At 46.3% G+C, this 6531-nt stretch overlaps 1 pseudogene; it reads left to right on the top strand.

The window, feature by feature from the left end:
• Positions 1-1061: 1061 nt before the first annotated feature.
• Positions 1062-2670, top strand: LOC116898346 (annotated as a pseudogene).
• Positions 2671-6531: the final 3861 nt, after the last annotated feature.

Genomic DNA, 6531 nt, shown 5'->3' with positions numbered 1-6531 from the left:
TTTTCAGGTAGGATTTCGAGCCAGAGGATTCTTAGCTCAGTGTCTGCAGCAAGAAAGCAATGAGTGGGTATTGTGTTACAACCTGGCTGTGAAAATCAAACGTGACAATGGAGGTGGAAATTTCCACAGTCTCGCAAATAGGAACAAGCTAAGCAGATCATGTGTGACTCTCCCTTTCTTCTTTATGCCCCTGGAGTTTCTGGTCACAGAGATGAATCATCCTTATTATAGGGAAAAGAGTAAAAGATGCAGTGGGTCTGGGGTAAGTGGTTGGGTATTGTTTTGAACATGATTATGAATAGGGATGATGGGCTATGTTCTGAGGCAAGTGAGAGAGGGAACTATATAACTAATTACACCATGATAACTGCTATTAGTGGGGATGATCTGGACAAATGGAAGACAATTGCTCATCTATATGTAAGGGATGTTTAAGTAATGTTCATTCTGTGCTGCTGAAGAATAAAGGATCCCAATCTGGGGACTTGGTTCATGGGTAAAGCACTTGCTGTTCAAACATGGCAAACATGAGGACCCAAGTGTGGATGTTTAGAACCTATGTAAACAGCTGTGTGTGGTGACATGTGGCTGTAACCCCAGCAGTGGGAGAGGAGAGACAGGCAGGTCCTGGGACTCACTGACCAGCCAGTCGAGATGAAAGAAATGGTTAGCTCTGGGTTCAGTGAGGAACACTGTCAAAAAAAAAAAAAAGCAAAGCTCTATAGGGGAAGACACCTACCAACAGTTTACATGTACACATGTACATACAAATCACACACACATACCACATAGGACATACACATACACACACTCACACATAAATTAACACTCATATACTCACATGTATACTCACACATACACACATATACTCACACATTCCTCACATGTATACACACACACACACACACACACACACACCACACCACACACCACATACCAACCAGCCAAACAATCAATCGAAGGTGGCTTTAAGGTATTTAAAGGTATCTAGGCTTGCAGTGCAAGTTGTACATGGTCACGGCTCACCTTGCTCTGTACTACTACTTGGCTTTCCCATCAAGATGCTTGAGGAAGTGCACCATGGAGAAGAAGAGGTGGAGACCTTTGCCTATTATGCAGAAATTGCTGAGCTCATGTACCCCATCATCAACACTTTCTACTCAAACAAGGAGATTTTCCTCTGGGAGTTGATCTCTATGCTTCTGATGCTCTGGACAAGATTCGGTATGGGAGCCTGAGGGACCCTTCCAAGTTGGACAGCAGGAAAGAGCTAGAGATTCGCATTATCTCCAACCCTCAGGAGTGCACGCTGACTTTGGTGAACACAGGTATTGGCATGGCTTCATAAATAACCAGGAAGAACTGACTAAGATGAAGCCTATCTGGACCAGAAATCTGGATGACACCACTTGAGGAATATGGTGAATTTTATAAGAGCCTCACCAATGCTTGGGAAGACCACTGGGCAGTCAAGCACTTCTCTGTAGAAGATCAGTTGGAATTCAGGGCATTGCTCTTCATTCCCCAGTGAGCTCCCTTTGACCTTTTTGAGAACTTGAAGAACAACAACAACATCAAATTGTATGTCTGTTGTGTGTTCATCATGGTGAACTCACTCAACTTCATCTGTGGTGTGGTTGATTCTGAGGACCTGACCCTGAACATCTCCCGAGAAATGCTCCAGCAGAACAAGATCCTGAAAGTCATCTGCATAAACATTGTGAAGAAGCGCCTTGGGCTCTTCTCTGAGTTGGCTGAAGACAAAGAGAACTACAAGACATTTTATGAGGCGTTCTTCAAGAATGCTTGGAATCCATGAGGATTCCACGAACCACCTTTGCCGCTTCTCTGAGCTCCTTCACTATCACACCTCTCAGTCTGGAGATGAGATGACTTACCTGTCAGAATATGTGTCTCTCATGAAGGAGACACAGATCCCCATCTACTGAATCACTGGTGAGAGCAAAGAGCAGGTGGCCAACTCTGCCTTCGTGGAGCGTGTGCGGAAACGGGGCTTTGAGGTGGTGAATGTGACTGAGTCCATTGATGAGCACTGTGTGCAGCAGCTCAAGGAATCTGATGGCAAGAGCCCCGTCTCAGTGACAAAGGAGGGCCTGGAGCTACCAGAGGATGAGGAAGAGAAGAAGAAAATGGAGGAGAGCAAGGCAAAGTCTGAGAATCTCTGCAAGCTCACGAAGGAGATCTTAGACAAGAAGGTTGAAAATGTGACAATCTCCAGTAGGCTTGTGTCTTCACCCTGCTGCATTGTGACAAGCACCTTTGGCTGGACAGCCAACATGGAACAGATCATGAAGGCCCAGGGACTGCAAGACAACTCTACAATACACTACATGGTGGGCAAGAAACACCTAGAGATCAGCCCTGACCAACCCATTGTGGAGACCCTACGGCAGAAGGCTGGGACAGACAAAAAAATGACAAAGCTGTCAAGGACCTGGTGATGCTGCTGTTTGAAACTGCTCCGCTCTCCTCTGACTTCTCACTTGAAGATCCCCAAACCCACTCCAACCATATCCACCACATGATTAAACTAAGCCTGGGCATTGATGAAGATGAGGTCACTGCAGAGGAGCCCAGTGCTGCTGTTCCTGATGAGATCCCGCCACTGGAGGGTGACATGATGCCTCTTGCATGGAAGAAGTGGATTAAAGGCTCTCAGGAAGCCCTTGCCCTCTGTATAGTATCCCTGTGGCTCCCCCAACAGCCCTGACTGGCCCTCACCCACCTGGCTCTCTGCTCAGGCCTACAAGAATCTCTTCTATCCTGTCCTTGTGCCTTAAGGCAGGAAGGTCCCCTCCCACGGAATAGCAGGGTTGGGTGTTCTGCATTGTGGTGTTTTTGATTGTTTTATTTTGTTCTGAAATGAAAAGTATGCAAAATAAAAAGGTATCTAATAATCAGACCTCAGAATTAATAGAATATGATCACTCTTGCCCTTGGATTGTGGAATTCAGAGAGTCCATATTAAACAAGATCTGCTCAGCTGTGATGAAGGTTTTCCGGTGGCTAGGAATATAAACTGGTTCTGGGCTTGGGCAGTCACTGTTTCTTTTCAAAGTTTCTCTACCTGAGAACTAAGCCCTCTAGGAGTCTTTTCCCCCTAACCACATGAGGTCTGGCTTTGATGCTGCAGAAATGTTTCTTTAGAAGAAAAGAAGCTCAGAAGAGCCAGTGTCTTCCTTAGGTGTTAAAAATAGCAAGCACCCGACCTTAGGCTGTTGATTAAAGGATGTTATTTTAAAACCCTGAAGCTTGTGCCTTTTGATGATCACAATGAAGACTCTTTTGGGCAAATACCATCAATGAGTAATAAATTTACAGAAGACCATGGTTTGAAACATCTCCTTTTGATCATTTATTAATTGCAAGGGGTAAGTTATTACTGTACGGAGGAGAGTGCACACAATCCCTTGCCAAGGTGATAAGCAAACACCTTCGAAAGGGAAGAATGGACGCAATATGCCTATTGCACATGCCCAAGAAGGAAGAGTCATGCCACAGTCCAGCTGGTGATGTATCGCAACAGCACATGAAGGAGATACATTTTGAACAATTTTTAGAGGACAAGTGACCAATATTCTAATGACACTGTCACAATGATAAAGGAACCCTAGAGTCAATAGTCCAGGGAAATGATGAATAAAGTCAGTGCATGATAGTCAACATTGCCGTGTGTTGGAGGGAATATTCCACAGAGGATGCATTTTTGACACTCGAAACATTGGAAATCAATCTTTACTTAGACCGGTGTATTTTATCAATATCAAATTTTCTGAACTGATAACTTCTCTTTAAAAAATAACATTTTTAGGAAACATGTGGTGAAGAAGAAATGACAAGGCGTGATGCATACACATCTCTTCACAGTTGGTCCGGAAAACTCAAATTTCAAGTGAGTGTGACTTCAGAGGCCACAGGCCAAGTGGAGTGAATGTCACGTCCGTGTTGTAGCGTTTAGGAAGTGGCATCGTTACTACTTGCTCATTTTGGCCAGGTTTATAGTGAGCAGCCAGAATAGAGAGTGGCGTAGAGTGGAGGACTACGGTGTACAGTTCGATGAGGAGAGGATTGTTAGAAGCATTTGCAGCTGCAGACATGGTGGGCGTGAGCAAGGTTCCAGTGATTTCTAAAGAGGTCAACACATTAAACAGAAATGTTCTGTGTTGTGCTCGGGCAATATGAACAGTGTCCTGAGGACGCAGCTGTATCTGTAAACCACCCCAGCGGGTGCCAGTGTACACTCACTTGGAGGCTTTCACTCAAAAGGTAAGCTCCCAAATAAGACCGTATGAATGACAACCACCATCCAGGTACCCGGCTCGAACAGCCTCGGAAGGCGTTTCTGCTGGTCCAGACACAGGGGTTTTTGAAGGCTGTTTTAAGCATGGTCCAGGGGAGGCCAGCTATACGTTGAGCTGACAGCAGAACTGGCCCATCCTGAGCTATTTTGCACAGGAGTCTGTAAGAGTTCCTGCATGGATTTCTGGAGTATGTTGTGCATTAAGCTGCAAGAATGAAGCCCAAGCAGCAATGGAGAACTTGGAATACTGGTGTTGTGTAACAGTTCTCTCCAGGATTAAAACCTGTTTTGGAGGCAGGCATGCTAATACATAGGCTGTTAAGAGGGAGGTGAAACAACTGAATATTTTAAGATGGGATGCTTACAGGAAGGAAGCCCACAGGCTACTCTAGGGGAAGGGAAACTCTCCATCCTACAGTAACTCAAGTTTAGGAAACAAACACTCAAAATAGCCTCAGGAAGTCCACAAAACAGATCATATTCACTGGTCCTCTCCCTAAGCATACATAAGCAGTAAGCGCTGCAGGGAGACGCTCTCAGACCATCTGGGGTTCCTAGAGGAGGCTCCAGAGAAGCTGAACAGTCTGGAACACACGGCAACTGATCATTGTGGACCAAACAAAGATCAGCCTAGCTGCTTGGTAGAGCTCAGACCAGCTAAGTCACCCGTAAAGGACTCACCCACCTTCTGAGCAGCCTGCAGGTTGCATAGTACAGCCCTGTTTATGTTTTCATGAGCCATCGCGCATGCTGGGCTATCCTGTTGCTGCTGTCTTTGAGTCATTTCGGCTCCTGTGAGTAACCTCTCTGTCAGAGTCCTGTAAGTAATCCCAACGGAACTCACTGGTTCACCAAGTTAGATTTCAGTGGTATCAGTACTCTAGCCTGTCAGTTTCCTATCGAGGGTGAGTAGACATTTGTTCATGTCTCCAGGAACAGTGGAGTATCACACCGCAGCTAGACATGCCAGAGATGTGAGAGGTTTGCTAAGGAGTGCTGCTGGTTCTGTATGGAGCTCGCCTATGAGAGAAACCACATGTACTGACCATGTCAGGGTCAGGGTGGATGGGCTGCTCAAGGCCTCTGGAGCTCAGATAATAACATGGATCTTGGATGCCAGGCATGGAAACAGGTGGCTTGGTATTCTCACCATGAGTGTTTGATCTTGCTTTGATCTAATCTTCCCATGCTAGCTTCTCATCCTTCCTTCTGTAACTGGGAAGTTGACACCATGCCACTGTGGGATGGGACAATGTACCTTGTTTTCCTGATGTTACAAGGACTCAGAACTGAGAGATTGCCATGGATCTCAGAAGAAGCTTAAGATTCTCAACTGGCTTTAAGGGACTGGTGAAATGGGACACACTCCTCTCCTGTTGCTGTAGCTTGGAACTTGGACTTCTACTTTTACAAGGTCTGGTGCTGTGTGTGTGTGTGTGTGTGTGTGTGTGTGTGTGTGTGAGAGAGAGAGAGAGAGAGAGAGAGAGGGAGGGAGAGAGAGGCAGAGAGAAACAGAGAGAGACAGAGAGAGATAGAGAGAGAGACAGAGAGACAGAGAGACAAAGAGAGAGCTAGAGAGACACACAGAGAGAGACAAAGATAGTAACAGAGACAGAGAGAGACAGGGACAGAGACAGAGACAGACAGAGACAGACACAGACAGAGAGAGAGATGCTTATACGCAGGTAAGTGCCAGGGAGTCTGACCCTTTAGGGACCTGAGTTCCTCTAGGACATTGAGATTGTTTAAGATGGAAACTTAGTGTTTTACAAATTACGACTCTAGATGACAATACCAAGTGACTATCACCCAGGAAGGGTCACCCTTACAGCACATCATGCTGAAGTCACTGTCTACCCAAAGCCACAGGTGAGTTCCACGGTAGACCAGGGATTGAACCCCGAGAAGGCCTCATCCTAAAGTACTTGAGCTGTCAGGTATCATGGTGGGCAGACAGCACAGTGAGCTCAGCTGAGAGCAGAAATCATGCTATAGTCCCCTCCCCCAAGTGATGTGCAAACCAGAGACAGAAGAGGAGGTGACAACTCAGTAGAGTCCCATTTCCCCCAGAACAACACCCGGGTGAAAGTCAAGGGCAGAGTGTGTAGGGCCGGGTAACTGTGAAGGAGTCTCTGGAGAAGGCCTCCTCTCCATGGCTATGGGGACTAGAGCAGGAGGAGGCCTGAGGGCTGGGAGTTGCAACATCACTA

This window comes from Rattus rattus, chromosome 4, assembly GCF_011064425.1.
Source record: "Rattus rattus isolate New Zealand chromosome 4, Rrattus_CSIRO_v1, whole genome shotgun sequence".
Lineage (NCBI taxonomy): Eukaryota > Metazoa > Chordata > Mammalia > Rodentia > Muridae > Rattus > Rattus rattus.
This window is presented reverse-complemented; position numbering and strand designations above follow the sequence as displayed.